Genomic DNA, 14,380 nt, shown 5'->3' with positions numbered 1-14,380 from the left:
GAACAAGTCAGATTTTATACATATGGACACAGGGAAGTTGGGATAAGATGAAAAACGGTTCAGTCTTGTTCTCATAAAAGTTAAAGTAATCATGGAAAAAAGAAAACCAAAGTTTTAGCTTTATCCCTCATCCACCTGGTTGGATGTAAGTTACAGATTCTTTTTTTAAAAAAATAATTTTCTAGGGGCTGGAGAGATAGCACAATGGGTAGGGCGTTTGTTTGTCTTGCATGCAGCCGACCCAGGTTCTATTCCCAGCATCCCATATGGTTCCTGGAGCACTGCCAGGGGTAATTCCTGAGTGCACAGCCAGGAGTAACCCCTGTATATTGCCAGGTGTGACCCAAAAAGCAAAATAATAATAATAATAATAATAATAATAATCACTATCACTCTCATCCCATTGTTCATCTATTTCCTCAAGCAGGCACCAATAATGTCTCCATTTGTACTAGCCCTGAGATTTTAGCAAGTGCTACATTTGAGGCTCTTTGAGGGTCAGGGGACTGAGACCCATCATTGTTGCTGGGTTTTGGCATATCGAATACACCACTGGAAACTCGCGCGTGGGGAGGATACTCTTGGTAGCCTGCCGGGTTCTCCGAGAGCAAAAACTAGACAATAAAAGGTTGCACAGCCTCGAATGCAGCCTCGTGCTTCAAGGAGCTTGATTTTATAGTCTCTGGGTCTTGGCCATTGATGGGATTACACGGCGGGGGCAGTCGGTGGGTGTAACGCCTAGCTACTGGAAGATGGGGGATCTGGGTGGAGGAGGCCCAGTCCCAATTCGAGCAGGCTTGGATATCTCAGACCCGAATCCCACACACCTGGGTTCCTCTACTGGCTCATTCATGCATGAGGCTCGTTTAAGCATGTGAGAGTGGTCTTAAGCATATTATTAATATTTCAATAATATAATTATTATTGAAATAATAATAAACACTCTCTTCCCGTTGCTCAGCAATTTTGCTCAAGCGGACCCAGTAACATCTCCATTTTGAGACTTGTTGTTACTATGTTTGGCATATTGAATATGTCACGGATAGCTTGCGAGGCTTTGCCGTGCGGGTGACATACTCTCGGTAGCTTGCCGGGCTCTCCAAGAGGGGCGGAGTAATTGAACCCGGCTCGTCCGGGCTAGCTACATGCAAGGCAACTGCCCTACCGCTATAATTCTCACTGAATACACCATGAATTACAGTTATTCGCAGCTGAGTTTCAAGCAACCTATGTTCTGCGTCTCTGTACCAGTCTGGAATGTTGTGAGAACTTTTACCCATCTTCCACTTCAACAAAGAACCTTGCTCAACAGTAGACCAAGAGAATCCAATCAGACTCAAGATATTCAAGATATAACTCAACAAATTGTTCTGCTCAGTGGGATTTTTTAAGTATGAATTATTTATAATTATCATTTGGAGAACATCTGTTAAAAAATTAAAAATTAGTTTCATTTGTATCATTAGGATTATATCATCCTTTCTGATTGATGGTGGTTTTTGGTGCCTCCAGGGATACACCCCGAGATGCTGCCGGAAACTAACCCTGGGCCAGACACATGGTAGGTGACAACCTCAACCCTGTGCTATCCCTTGGCCCTGACTGCTTGAATTGAAGTAATCTCCGTGGACATCACTTTAATTTCTCCTTAACTAGGAAAAAGCGACTTGCTCGACAATGAACTAATGAATTAACATCACACGAGATAACTTTTGTTAGGGGCTAAAGACAGAATACTAGGAGTAAGCACATGATGTCGTTAACCTGGTTCATGATCCCCAACACCACATAGCAATACCAGCAGCACCCATAGAGTGTGAGCAATGATTTGGTAGCACAGAACCTAGTGCTGGCTCATCAAGTATCAATAGGGTGCACAGTTGAGTCTCCCAATCACTGCTAGAAAGATCCTGTCACACACACACACACACACACACACACACACACACACACACACACACCCCAAAACAAAAGCAAATTGCTTAAAGTACTCACCAATTTTCTTTTTTGATGTTTTTGTTTGGAGAACATGCCTGTAGGTGCTCAGGGTTTTCTCCTGGCTCTGTGCTCAGGCTCACTCTTGGCGGTCTCAGAAGACCAAAGGATTTAGGGGATTGAATCCAGGTCTGCCACATGCAAGGCAAGTGCCTTACCTGTTATACTATCACATTGACCCTAAGGTCACCTGGTACCTCGGGGTAGCTTTGTATAATATGTGTTTTACCTGCTGGTTGACATAACCACCCCTTGTATCATCATGTTTTTTTTTTTTCAGATTAGAAAGAAGCTAATTACCCTCAGGGTTTATTTAGAATGCCAGACCTGTGACACAATTTCAAACTGAAGCTTTTTGAGGAAAAATTGTGAGAAAATTATGGAAAAAAATTAGAAAATTTTCAACAGCAACAATTTTTTGTTGGTTTGGGGGCCACACCAAGCAGAGCTCGGGTCTCACTCTGGCTCTGCACTCAGGGAATAAATCCTGGTGGGCTTCTGGAATCATGTGGGGTTCTGGAAACCAGGTTGGCTATATGCGAGGCAAGCCCCCTCCCCACTGTACTATGACTCCAGTCCAGCAACAATATTTTGTATGTACCTTTAAGCAAGCAAATACAGGTAAATTATTTAAAATTTTTGAATTATCAGAGTAAGTGACCAGACATGAATACTTACTCTTCATTATCAGTAAGAAAGATAGAACTTCTTTGTGCAATTCTGGATAATGCAAAAAGAAGTACACATTCTATTTTCTTAAATAAATTAACACCTAAATTGCAGAACATGTTTAGTGATTACCATACTGAAGATGTAGAAACATTTTTAATGTGGGGTTATGTGCATGTTTGTATATGAAGTGGTGTGAGGTGAATTCATGTATGTTCAAGTATGTGTATATAGAGAGGGACAAAGGAAGCTATACTTGTGACTTTTATAACAGACTAATAATTTCAAGTGTCTTTCTTTTCTAAAATCATTATGGAAGTTCATCTCTTAAAATGTATTCTTTCATATGCTGTGTATAGTAAAGAAGGAAAAAAAACTAGTTTTTAGGATTGTTAAGTTTCTGCATAGGTAACATATGTTATATAATTACCAGTTTTAGATTAAAATATAGCATTCAAATAACACAATATTGTGTCTTATAAGAATATACTGGGGAGAAGGACCACATGGAGGGTGCGGGAACCACAGATCCCGGAGGGGGAAAAAAAAAAAAAAACAGGTTCCAAAAAGAGCCGAGACCACTGGCAAGTTCCAGATGGGGTAGGTGCCGCATCCCGCCTCCCCCAGATGGAACCCCGGTGACCAGAAGCCTCTACAAACACAGCTAGAGTATGCGGGAATGAGGACTTTTTCTCAAAACCGCGTGGCCGCTTACGCGGTCGCGCAACATCTCTCTATATACAAAGTGATCAATGAGAAGTAAACCACCCAATCTTTCTCCCTGAAAATCAGAGTTAAGTTTGGAGCACGGCCACAGCCCCAGAAACACAAGGACTTAATGCAGAACCCAGCAGTTTAGAGCAGAAAAGTGAATGGACGATGCGTTAATCCAGGCCATCATTTCTGCCCAGAGGGGAAAGGGTGTTGCCCCATTCGCCCTCTCTTCTCTGGAAAGGATGGTGGCCGCATGGGAGCCTTGTGGACAGCAGGTATGAGCCGGGGGTGTGGGGGCGACTAAAACCTCATGGGAAGGGGGGCGTTCCGGTCCATCCTTCACGCCCTACCGAGGTCACCAGTTGCCCCCCACGAGTGGCTCTCCAGCACGGCCACAGCCCCAGAAGCACAAGGACTTAATGCAGAACCCAGCAGCTTGGAGCAGAAAAGTGAAAGGACTATGCGTTAATCCAGGCAATCATTTCTGCCCAGAGGGGAAAGGGTGTTGCTCCCTTCCGCCCTCCTCCCCTTGGAAAGAAAGATGGCGGCCACATGGGAGCCTTGTGGACAGCAGGTATGAGCCGGGGGTGTGGGGACGACTAAAACCTCATGGGAAGGGGGGCGTTCCGGTCCATCCTTCACGCCCTACCGAGGTCACCAGTTGCCCCCCGCGAGCGGCTCTCCAGCACAGCCACGGCCCCAGAAGCACAAGGACTTAATGCAGAACCCAGCAGCTTGGAGCAGAAAAGTGAACGGACTATGCATTGATCCAGGCCATCAAGTCTGCCGGAGGGGAAAGGGTGTTGCCCCATTCGCCCTCTCCTCTCTGGAAAGAAAGATGGCGGCCACATGGGAGCCTTGTGGACAGCAGGTATGAGCCGGGAGTGTGGGGGCGACTAAAACCTCGTGGGAAGGGGGGCGTTTCGGTCCGCCCTTCACGCCCTACCGAGGCCACCAGTTGCCCCCACGAGCAGCTCTCCAGCACGGCCACGACTCCAGAACACAGAAACCAATTTCTTAACTATCTGACTTTCAGTAGAAATACTTCCAGGGTCAATAGGTAAAATAGCAGAAATCCAAAACCAACATTTAATTCTTGAACCCAGCTATAGAAAGCAAATCACTTCACAATGCTTTTTCAGCATGTCTGATTTGGGGGGGGGGTAAACTCTAAATAATAGTGGTGAATCTTTTATTGAAACAATGAATCTAATCAAAGCAGATAGAGTGTTAACTAGAATTCATCTGCCTCACAGGGACGGGGAGGGTGGGGGGTGGGGTTTTATTGGGGTTCTTCTTGGTAAAAAATAAGTATTGGTAAAGGGAAATGTGTTTGATATTTGCATGACTGAGACATAAACCTGATAGCTTTGTAACCTTTCCCACAGTGATTCAATAAATAAATAAATAAATTTAAAAAAAAATAAGAATATACTGGGATCCGTGATGGTGGGAAATTGGTGGAGGGATGGGGATTTGATCATTGTATAATTGAAACCCAAGCACAACAATTTGTAAGTCTGCAACTGTACCTCATGATGTCTCACTAATAATATATATATATATATATATGCTTCCAAGAGGTTGTACAAACATCTACTGAGGGAAAGAGGAACATTGAGTAAACAACTTTTAGGCTCAAACAAAAAAAAACCCAACTTTTAGACTCTTTTACATATTATTTTTTAATCTAATTTATTTCTTCTTCCAGTTCTATTTATAATTTCTCCTTTTTATGGTTTTTATTGTAAACACCAGATATATAGTGAGCATCATTTATTACAGAATTTTTAGCTTAAAAATTCAAATTTTTACTCTTTATTAGTTGAGCTAAAAATGAATAAATAACTTGAATGTTGAGGACTTCTTTTATTTTTACCAATACACTGTCATTGCACTAAATTATCCGTACCAACATTCAGGAAACGTAAACAAGCACACTCTTTAAAAACAGTTACATTTATTTTAAAAATAGGATTTTTAAAAAAAATCAAATGTCAATGTGTCATTAATATTAAGAGAAATGAGGTTAGCCAGGTTCAATATATGATGGGAGTTTTTTTCCTTGACATTTAACCCATCATATTAAAAGCATCTTCAATGGAAAGAAATATCAGCTTGTCACCTGGAGACCAAAATTGAGCTGTTCTAAGACAAACTGCTGTTTCTTCCCCATGATGAGATTCAGAGAATGGACAAAAATGTCAGGATAAAAATAGATTACCTGGGTTAAAAAAAAAGATGCCATCAGGAGAAGTACAGCTCTTTCTATAATTACAACTAAATATCACTTAAAAATGTTTATTTTTCCCTAATAACATGTGAAAGAATACCAAGCACTTTGATTTCTCTTGTTGAATACTTAGGTTAAAAGAAGAAAATTGATGGATCTGTGCTCTGAATTATAAGATGAATCATGGATATGCAAAATATTTGAGAGAATGACAAATATTTTCATTTGTGATTTACAAATGACATACTAAAATTTGACATTAAATTTTATTTTTATCATAAGTTGAAAGGCCTGAATTAAATATTTTCTACAAATATGGGCCAGAGAGATAGTAGAGAGGGTAGGATGCTTGCCTCGCATGCAGCTGACTCAGGTCTGATCCCCAGCATCATATATAGTCCCCTAAGCACCGTCCGGAGAATTTACTGAATTTAGAGCCAAGAGGAACCCCTAAGCATCACCCAGTGTGGTCCCAAAACAAACAACACAAAAAAAATCAATGAAAATGAGATTCTGTCACAATCACACTCAAAAGATGCCCCTTATGTTGGGGTTTGATATGGATTGATAGAAAGATCCCTATCTTTCAGAGGGGTCAGAGCAATAATACAGCAGGTAAAGTGTTTGCCTTATTTGTGGCAAACCTGGGTTCAATTCCCATAACCCCAGCTGGTCCCCCAAGTCTCACCAGAAACAAACACTGAACTCAAAGCCAGGAATAAGGCATTTACAAATATACCACTTTTTATTTCCCTCAAGAAATACTGCACCAGTCTATAGTTTTACAGTAAATGAGAACAAATACACTTCCACATAATATCAACATGTAGTTACATATCTTTCTTATTTTATAAATTCAATGGGTATAAAGTAAAATTTTTATTTTACTGCTAAAAAATTGCAGGGTTTTTTCTGTGGTCTTATTCTGTGGCCAGCACTTATTCTGTAGCCTATGTATATAGTCAATTTTCTAAGTTTCCAATATTTTTCTAGGTTGCTTCGTAGACATTCTCAATATTTGAAGTTCTCAGCAAACATCTTTTTTCAGTCAGTCATCCTTATGTTAATTATTTTATAATAGTCTCACTGAACAAAACCCCTGAACTCTTATGAAAATAAATCCATGTTAGTCAAATCCATGAACAATGTGCCTTTGTGTTTCTGCAATGAACACTTTCCATCTCCATAGGTGTGTATTTAAAATTGTATTATGTACATTTAAATCAATAACCAGTCTGCACTCCAACACTACATATGATATCAAATAGAGAGCCCACTTAATTTTTTTAAATTCTTTTTTCTCAAGATAAGTAACTGCCCAACCTTTGCAGCTCATTAGGGAAAAAATTCCATCATTATTTACTTGCTACATCAAGGGATTTGTTTCTGAGTCTAATTCTGGTACAATTAATCTTTCTTTTTAATGTTTTATATAGAATACTCATTGTGATTATAACTTAGTCTTTGTCTCCATTTTTATATTCTTTGAGAAGTATTCTACTACATCTTGTATCTGAGCTTTGCCTGGATGCTTATATATATTCAATTCTTCAAAACGTACTTTCACTGAAATCATATTGACATTTTTAAAAAAATTAGTAGAATATTATTAAAAATATAGTGTAGTGTGCCACTAAATGTATTCAACTATCCTTCTATTTCCTTGATTACAATTCAGAAATTCTCTTCAAAGTATTTCATACATTAGTTTACAATTAAGTTCCACTATTTTTAATTTTTGTACCAATTGCTTTGTATTATCATTTGAATTTAACTGCTATTAGCTCAGCCCCTATGGGAAGAAATATGGATATTAATCTGAAAAGTAAGAATAGAATTGTCATATGACACAGCAATCACACTTATTGATAACTACCCTCAGGACACAAAACCATTTATTCAGAAGGACATATGCACACCATTATTCATTGCAAAACTTAGCACAATAGCTAGATATGGAACTAAAAGCATGGAATTAAAGCTAAAACTTATCATGTATATATTCATTACAAACAAATGTTGTATAAGCATTTGCATGTACATATAATACATCTGCATAATAATAAACTTAAAGGACTGGAGAGATAGTTCAGTGTGTAGAGCACTTGCCTTGCATATGTCCCACCTATGATCCCATATGTGTCCTCTGGGCACTGCAAAGAAGTCCTGAGCATAGAGCCAGGAGTTAGCTCTGAGTCCCACTGAATGTGGCCCCCCGAAAGAAAACAACGACAAGAGAAGGAGTTTCTTGTCCCCCCCTTCCCAGTGAATAATTCATTGATTGTGTAAAGCACTATTTTAGAATATGGTAGAATTTGCTCCCTACTTTATCACTGATCTGGTGCTTCAGTTAAAAATACAAGAACATATATAGTACAACATGCTTAATGAGTACATTAGACTTTTCTTTAAAAGTTATAGAGTATAAAATCCCCAAATATACCAATATTTACCATTATAGCTCTTACACAACTTAGGTTGCATTTATGGTGTCCCATCCATTCTCTTAAATAGCACTGTAGCACTGTCTTAGTGCTGTTCATCGATTTGCTCGAGCAGGCATCAGTAACATCTCACAGCAATTTGTGAGACTTGTTGTAACTGTTTGGGGCATATCGAATACATCACAGGGAGCTTACCAGGCTTTACCGTATAGCAAACATATATTAATTGCTCACCATGATCTGGGCATGGTTCTAAGATCTGGGAACTGTAGTAGAAAATACAACCAATTATTTCTATCTTCGTGGAATTTCAAGTCCAATGAAGAAGACAGACATTACTAAATCAACAAATAATTTTACTGTAAGGTATGATGCAAGTAGGGTGTGACTAAAGGGGTATGGTCTATATCAAAAGGTTAATGAGTTAGTAATTCATTGAAGTGGTAAAATTTTTAAAGAGATAACAGAGTGAGCTGTGTGTGGACATACAAAAATCATCCCAGACACATTCAAGTTCCCTGCAGAGAGATAATCTTGCCGTGGTGCAGAGGAAGAATGAGACAGTCAGGATACCTCATCATAAACAGCAAACAAGATGCAAAATTCCAGAGCCACCAACTCTATTTTTTATCATGATCAACTTTCTTAACAAAACACACTATTTAACTGAAGGGCAAGTTGGGATGTCTTTAGAAAACTTTTTTGGTTGTTATCTACCCGGATTGTACTTGACGAAGCTTCTGGAGAGGTGTTCTCTCCTTCCCAAATGGCCATCTCAAGAGATAACCCAAATGGGGCCAAAACACTAGCACAGCAGGTTGGGCACTTGTCGTGTATGTGGCTAAATGGGTTTGATCCCCACCATCTCTTATGGTTCCTTGAGTCCTCCCAGGAGTGATCCCTGAGCATACCTGGGTGTGGTCACAAAATAGAAACCATGAACAAAAGAGATCATCCATATAATTCGGTGTGTCCTCAGCTACTCGCTCCTTTATTATATCAAGGCATGTTTTTAAACATCATTCTTGCTTAATTCAACAGTGTCTGGTAAGTCTAATTTTATTCGATACTTTGCCAGAATCTAAAATGTTTAAAAATATTAAGAATGGTTTTGCTCTCACATTAGTATATGGCTCATTGCGGAGATGAGAAAATAAGATAGGATCGGATAGCAGGAAAGCTCAAGTATGAAAAAAAGAGGGAGCATGTATGCTGGGTAGAATGTCAGCAGTCTGAAAAGACAGTCACGAATTTCTTGACTTTTGTCTCGCAAGGAAATCAATCTGGAGTCTGCATCCTCTGATAACTGGACAGTCTGAGAATACTGGGAATACTCACAGAATACTGAGGCAGAGAGAGTGATATCTCCACAGTCAAGTTCTGAAGGCCCACAGCTTCCATCAGACACTCTCCTGGACAATTCCTCTTTGCTTGTTTCTTCTCAGAACACAGTCCCAGGGCTGGAGAGAAAACAGATCACCACAGGAATGCATTTGCCTTTAATTCAGTTGACCCAGGTTCGCTATCTGGCACAGCCGATGGACCTCAATGGTGATTCCTGAGCACAGCACTAAGATTAAGCCCGAATACAGCTAGGTGTGACTAAAAAACAAAGAAAGAAAGAAAAAACAATCCTGGGAAACAGCAGCTATGCTTGGAGAACACCCCACCTTCTGGAGAGAGCCACATCAATCCGTGTCTGGGAGCTCCTGCTGAGCCTTCCCAGAAACCTGACAAGTAGGTAAAGAAACTTCTAGAATGGAGATGACTGCAGCCTCAAAAGTGTGCAGACCTCAACCCACTCACATTCAAATATCTGCCAGACCTAGGCATCAACAGAAACAGCCCGTTCCTGAGATGCTGTTTTCATTCCTGAGACACATTGTCAGAGCATAATAACATGGTTGACAATTTTATGTCTGAAAGTTTGGGGTGACTTGTTAGGTTGTAGGAAGTGAATGAAACACTCCATGCTTGTAAATTTCTGAATTCTCAGCTGCGATTTAAAATCTTCAGTAGCTTTAGTCCCCTGGAATCACTTACACTGTTACGTATAAGGGCAAACAATTTTAATAAATACAATCCTGATGCCTCTAGTTTTGCCTGGGAAGGCTTCCATTTGTCAAGATTGTTGACAAACTGCCTGATTTAGTTTATATGTTCCCTGCACCACTACTCAGGGCCAACACCCAAAATCCTTTAATGTTTCAAAGAAATACCTCCAAATCATTCCTCAATTGCATGCTACTTGATTTTCAGTCATGTCATCTGCCAGAACTAGGTACATATTTTTGACTCGCTCCAGGGGTAATTCTGCAAGGCAGGTCACTCTGTATCATGACAGCAGATGATGGGGACAGAAACGCTGCCTTCTTGGGTACCTACAAAGGAAAGAAGAAACGTAAGAGGGAACCACGTGCAGAGATTCTGTTGCTTTTTTATCTGCTATCACGGTCTTGTCAGCTCTTTGATGTCAAAATACCATTTGGTGTGTAGTTGGAAAAAACAGGGGCTTTGTGTGTGCGTGTGTGTGTGTGTGTGTGTGTGTGTGCTAACCTGATTTCTTTTTTAATCATTTAATTGGGCCCAAAGGTTGTACAGTGTGAATATACAGAACTTAAAAAAATCAAACCAATGAATAAATCAGAACATATTGTAGGTTTTCTGCTCTTAGGGGGACAAGTGCTAAGTGAGAACACGATAACATTGTTATGATTACTGATTAGTCACTAACAGCCTGATTTCTGAAAGCAGAGAAAGGAGAGAAGCTCTTTGTCATTAAACACAAGAAGCTTACTGTCAGTTCTTCATAGTGAAAATTTGAAATGGAAGACAATGAAAGCCCAGTTCAGGCATGATTAATCTGTTGTTTCTTTCTGTGCATTTCACAGTAATTTGTTTATTATAAATACATTTACACGTCCCTTTTCTTCTGCACACTCCTTGATTTTCTCCCTAACTTCAGCACTTTCAGCACCGGAGATTGCGGTAGGGGAAAATTCAAATTCCACAAGTTATCTCTCTCTGCTACAATTATCACTACTAATTTTCTCCTTTCAGTGAAAGGTCAGAGTTTGTTTGAAAGAGAAAAAAAAATGAAAGAAGCATATTGACACTGCGTAAATGGGAGCTGAGCATCCAGAGGGATATGGTTAGCATTGAGCTGCAGCCTTAGGACCTGGATTAAATTCACCGAAAGGGCGATGTAACAGAGGACAGCCATTCTGTAACAGAACATTCACACTCCTTTCAGCAAGTGTGCCAAACTTCTGATAAATTGTTTGAATCTTGGAACTTAAGTGTCTATCTGAATGAACAAGATGCCTTTCTCTTTTGTAGTAAAAGAGAAATACTTTACGAATGAACATAGTAATATTTCATTAGTAATATAATACATAGTAATATAATACATAGTAATATATAGTAATATAGTATATAGTAATATATAATATATAATAATACATAGTAATATAATACATAGAGAAAGAGAAATACTTTACTAATTTACACAGAACAGAGATACTGGATCACACTATTCAGCCCAACAAACTGCAATAAAACTATATTTGTGTTCAGGTGGGAGAGAGAAAATATGTCTGGACAAAAGGTCATTCTGAAGAGATTAAGTATATATGATTTTATTCATATATGAGATATAAATTTTACTGTTTCAAAGACCGTAGGTCATATTTCATTCATTATGTTTCATTAGTTATATTTTAATAGTTTCATTAAAATGATGCATCTAACTCATTGAAACTATTTTCTTAGTAAGTAAGTAAGTAAGTAAAGGCCCTCCCGTTGATCTTCGATTTGCTCGAGCAGGCCCAGTAACGTCTCCATTGGAGACTTTGTTGTTCCTGTGTTTGGCATATCGAATACGTCACGGGGAGCTTGCCAGGGTCTGCCGTGCAGGTGAGAAACTCTCGGTAGCTTGCCGGGCTCTCCGAGAGGGGCGGAGGAATCGAACTCGGGTCGGCCATGTTGGCTGCGTGCATGGCAAATGCCCTACCGCTGTGCTATCGCTCCAGCGGGTAGGGCGTTTGCCTTGCATGCGGCCGACCCGGGTTCGATTCCCAGCATCCCATATGGTCCCCTGAGCGCCGCCGGGCGTAACTTCAGAGTGCAGAGCTAGGAGTAACCCCTGTGCATCGCCGGGTGTGACCCAAAAAGCAAAAAAAAAAAAAAGACTTCTGTTTCTTCTTTTAGGGGCTGGAGCGATAGCACAGCGGTAGGGCGTTCGCCTTACACGCGGTCAGCATGGCCAACCCGAGTTCGATTCCTCCGCCCCTCTCGGAGAGCCCGGCAAGCTACCGAGAGTATTCGATATGCCAAACACAGTAACAACAAAGTCTCCAATGGAGACGTTACTGGGCCCGCTCGAGCAAATCGACGATCAGCGGGAGGGCCTTTGCCTTTGCCTTTATTTTCTTAGTCAAAAATATAATGATTTAAAAGAACAATCCTTATTAAGCAAAATAAACAGTTATGAGAAAGAATAAAAATAAATGACTAGAATACATGTTTATCTTACATAAATGTGCTGACTTAGATTTATACTTTTAAGTTAGTGATAGTGGTATATCTACATATGTGTATTCATAACAAGAGAGCATTACATTTATTTTAATATCTTAGATTTTAATGTCAGCTTTTTATTAGATAGTAACTTAAGGTTTTGGTTATAGAGACATATTTATGGTTACAGAAAAAGAAATAATTATAGTCTAGTGAGCTGTTCTATTAGCATCTAATATTAAAAATCTAGAAAATGCATAGGAATCATTCATTCATTTCATTTCATCATCCTGTTATTCGTCGATTGCCTCGAGCAGGCCCCAGTAACGTCTCTTTCATCCTAACCCTGAGATTATATTCAAGGCTCTTTAGGAGAATGAGACCCAACATTGTTACTGGTATTTGGCATATTTGGAACGCCACGGGGAGTTTGCCAGACTCTGCCCTGTGGGCAGGCTACATTCGATAGCCTGCAAGTTTGTCCAAAGTTGGAATGAGACAATAAGATGTCATAAAAAAAAAAAGTTCTGATAAGATGTTGCGCGGCCACGAATGCGGCCGCGCAGTTCCGGGATCTGGATTTTATAGTCTCTGAGTCTTGGCCGCTGATGGGATTACACTGCGCCAGGGGGCCAGGTAGTGGATGTGACCCCCGCCTACTGGAATTTGGAGGATCTGGGTGGAAGATGCTTGACTCCAATCCGAGTAGGCTTGGAGGTCTTGGCCCCGGAACCTGCGTGGCTTTGTCCCTCTGCCAGTACCTTCATGTGTGCGGAGAGTGGTCTCAGCATGGTGGTGGCTGGTCCTGGAGGTCTTCGGCTGCCGGAGCCCTGGTCAGGGCAGGGAGGAATGCTCAACCCGCTCCCCTCCAAGGGGCCCTGGCGAGGAACACCCATAGGAATCATAACTTTAATATATAAAAATGTGTTTTGATCCCTCATAAGGTTTGACTGTTAGTTATCAGTGGCATCACCATAGTACCATAGTAACCAGTTAGAAAATTTCAGTGTTGGGGAAAGATAAATCATTAGTCTGTTTCATATTTCACATAGCCCAATTGCATGTTTTAATACAAACATATGTATTCTTCTAGCAGGGGAGCGATAGCACAGCGGTAGGGCGTTTGCCTTGCATGCAGCCAACATGGCCGACCCGAGTCCGATTCCTCCACCCCTCTCGGAGAGCCCGGCAAGCTACTGAGAGTATCTCACCTGCACGGCAGAGCCTGGCAAGCTCCCCGTGACGTATTCGATATGCCAAACACAGTAACAACAAAAAAAATCTCCAATGGAGACGTTACTGGGCCCGCTCGAGCAAATCGATGAACAACGGGAGGGCCTTATTCTTATTCTATGTATTCTTATTTATTGACCTAAAATCAGACATAAAAAACATAATTTCTACTAGTCTATCAATAAAGATGCTAACATGCAAGCGGTGAGTGTAGGACACAGTGTAAAATGCAAGTGAACATTTTCAAAAACGCTAACAGAATATTCTTCTATACATCTTCCAATATTCATTTTATTTGCATGGCTAATCTCCCTTGCCTATAAAATAAGCTTTAAATGAACTCCTGGCTCTCTGGGGTGCTATTGTTTAAAGTCAATCACAAATATTCCTTGTTTAAAAACCAGAGCTAGTCTGTTTAGTAATTATCAAATTCAATCTTTGTTAATAGCCTTACCTTTGGAATTATGAAAGTATAGGGAATATACAAACATGAGACATACACTTTCTTACAGAAGCGTATATTTCAGGAGGCAAGTTCAACACACATGAAATGATTTAAAGCAACATAAGCTTA

Source organism: Sorex fumeus, unplaced genomic scaffold, assembly GCF_029834395.1.
Source record: "Sorex fumeus unplaced genomic scaffold, SorFum_2.1 ptg000024l, whole genome shotgun sequence".
NCBI lineage: Eukaryota > Metazoa > Chordata > Mammalia > Eulipotyphla > Soricidae > Sorex > Sorex fumeus.
Note: the sequence above shows the minus strand (reverse complement) of the source record.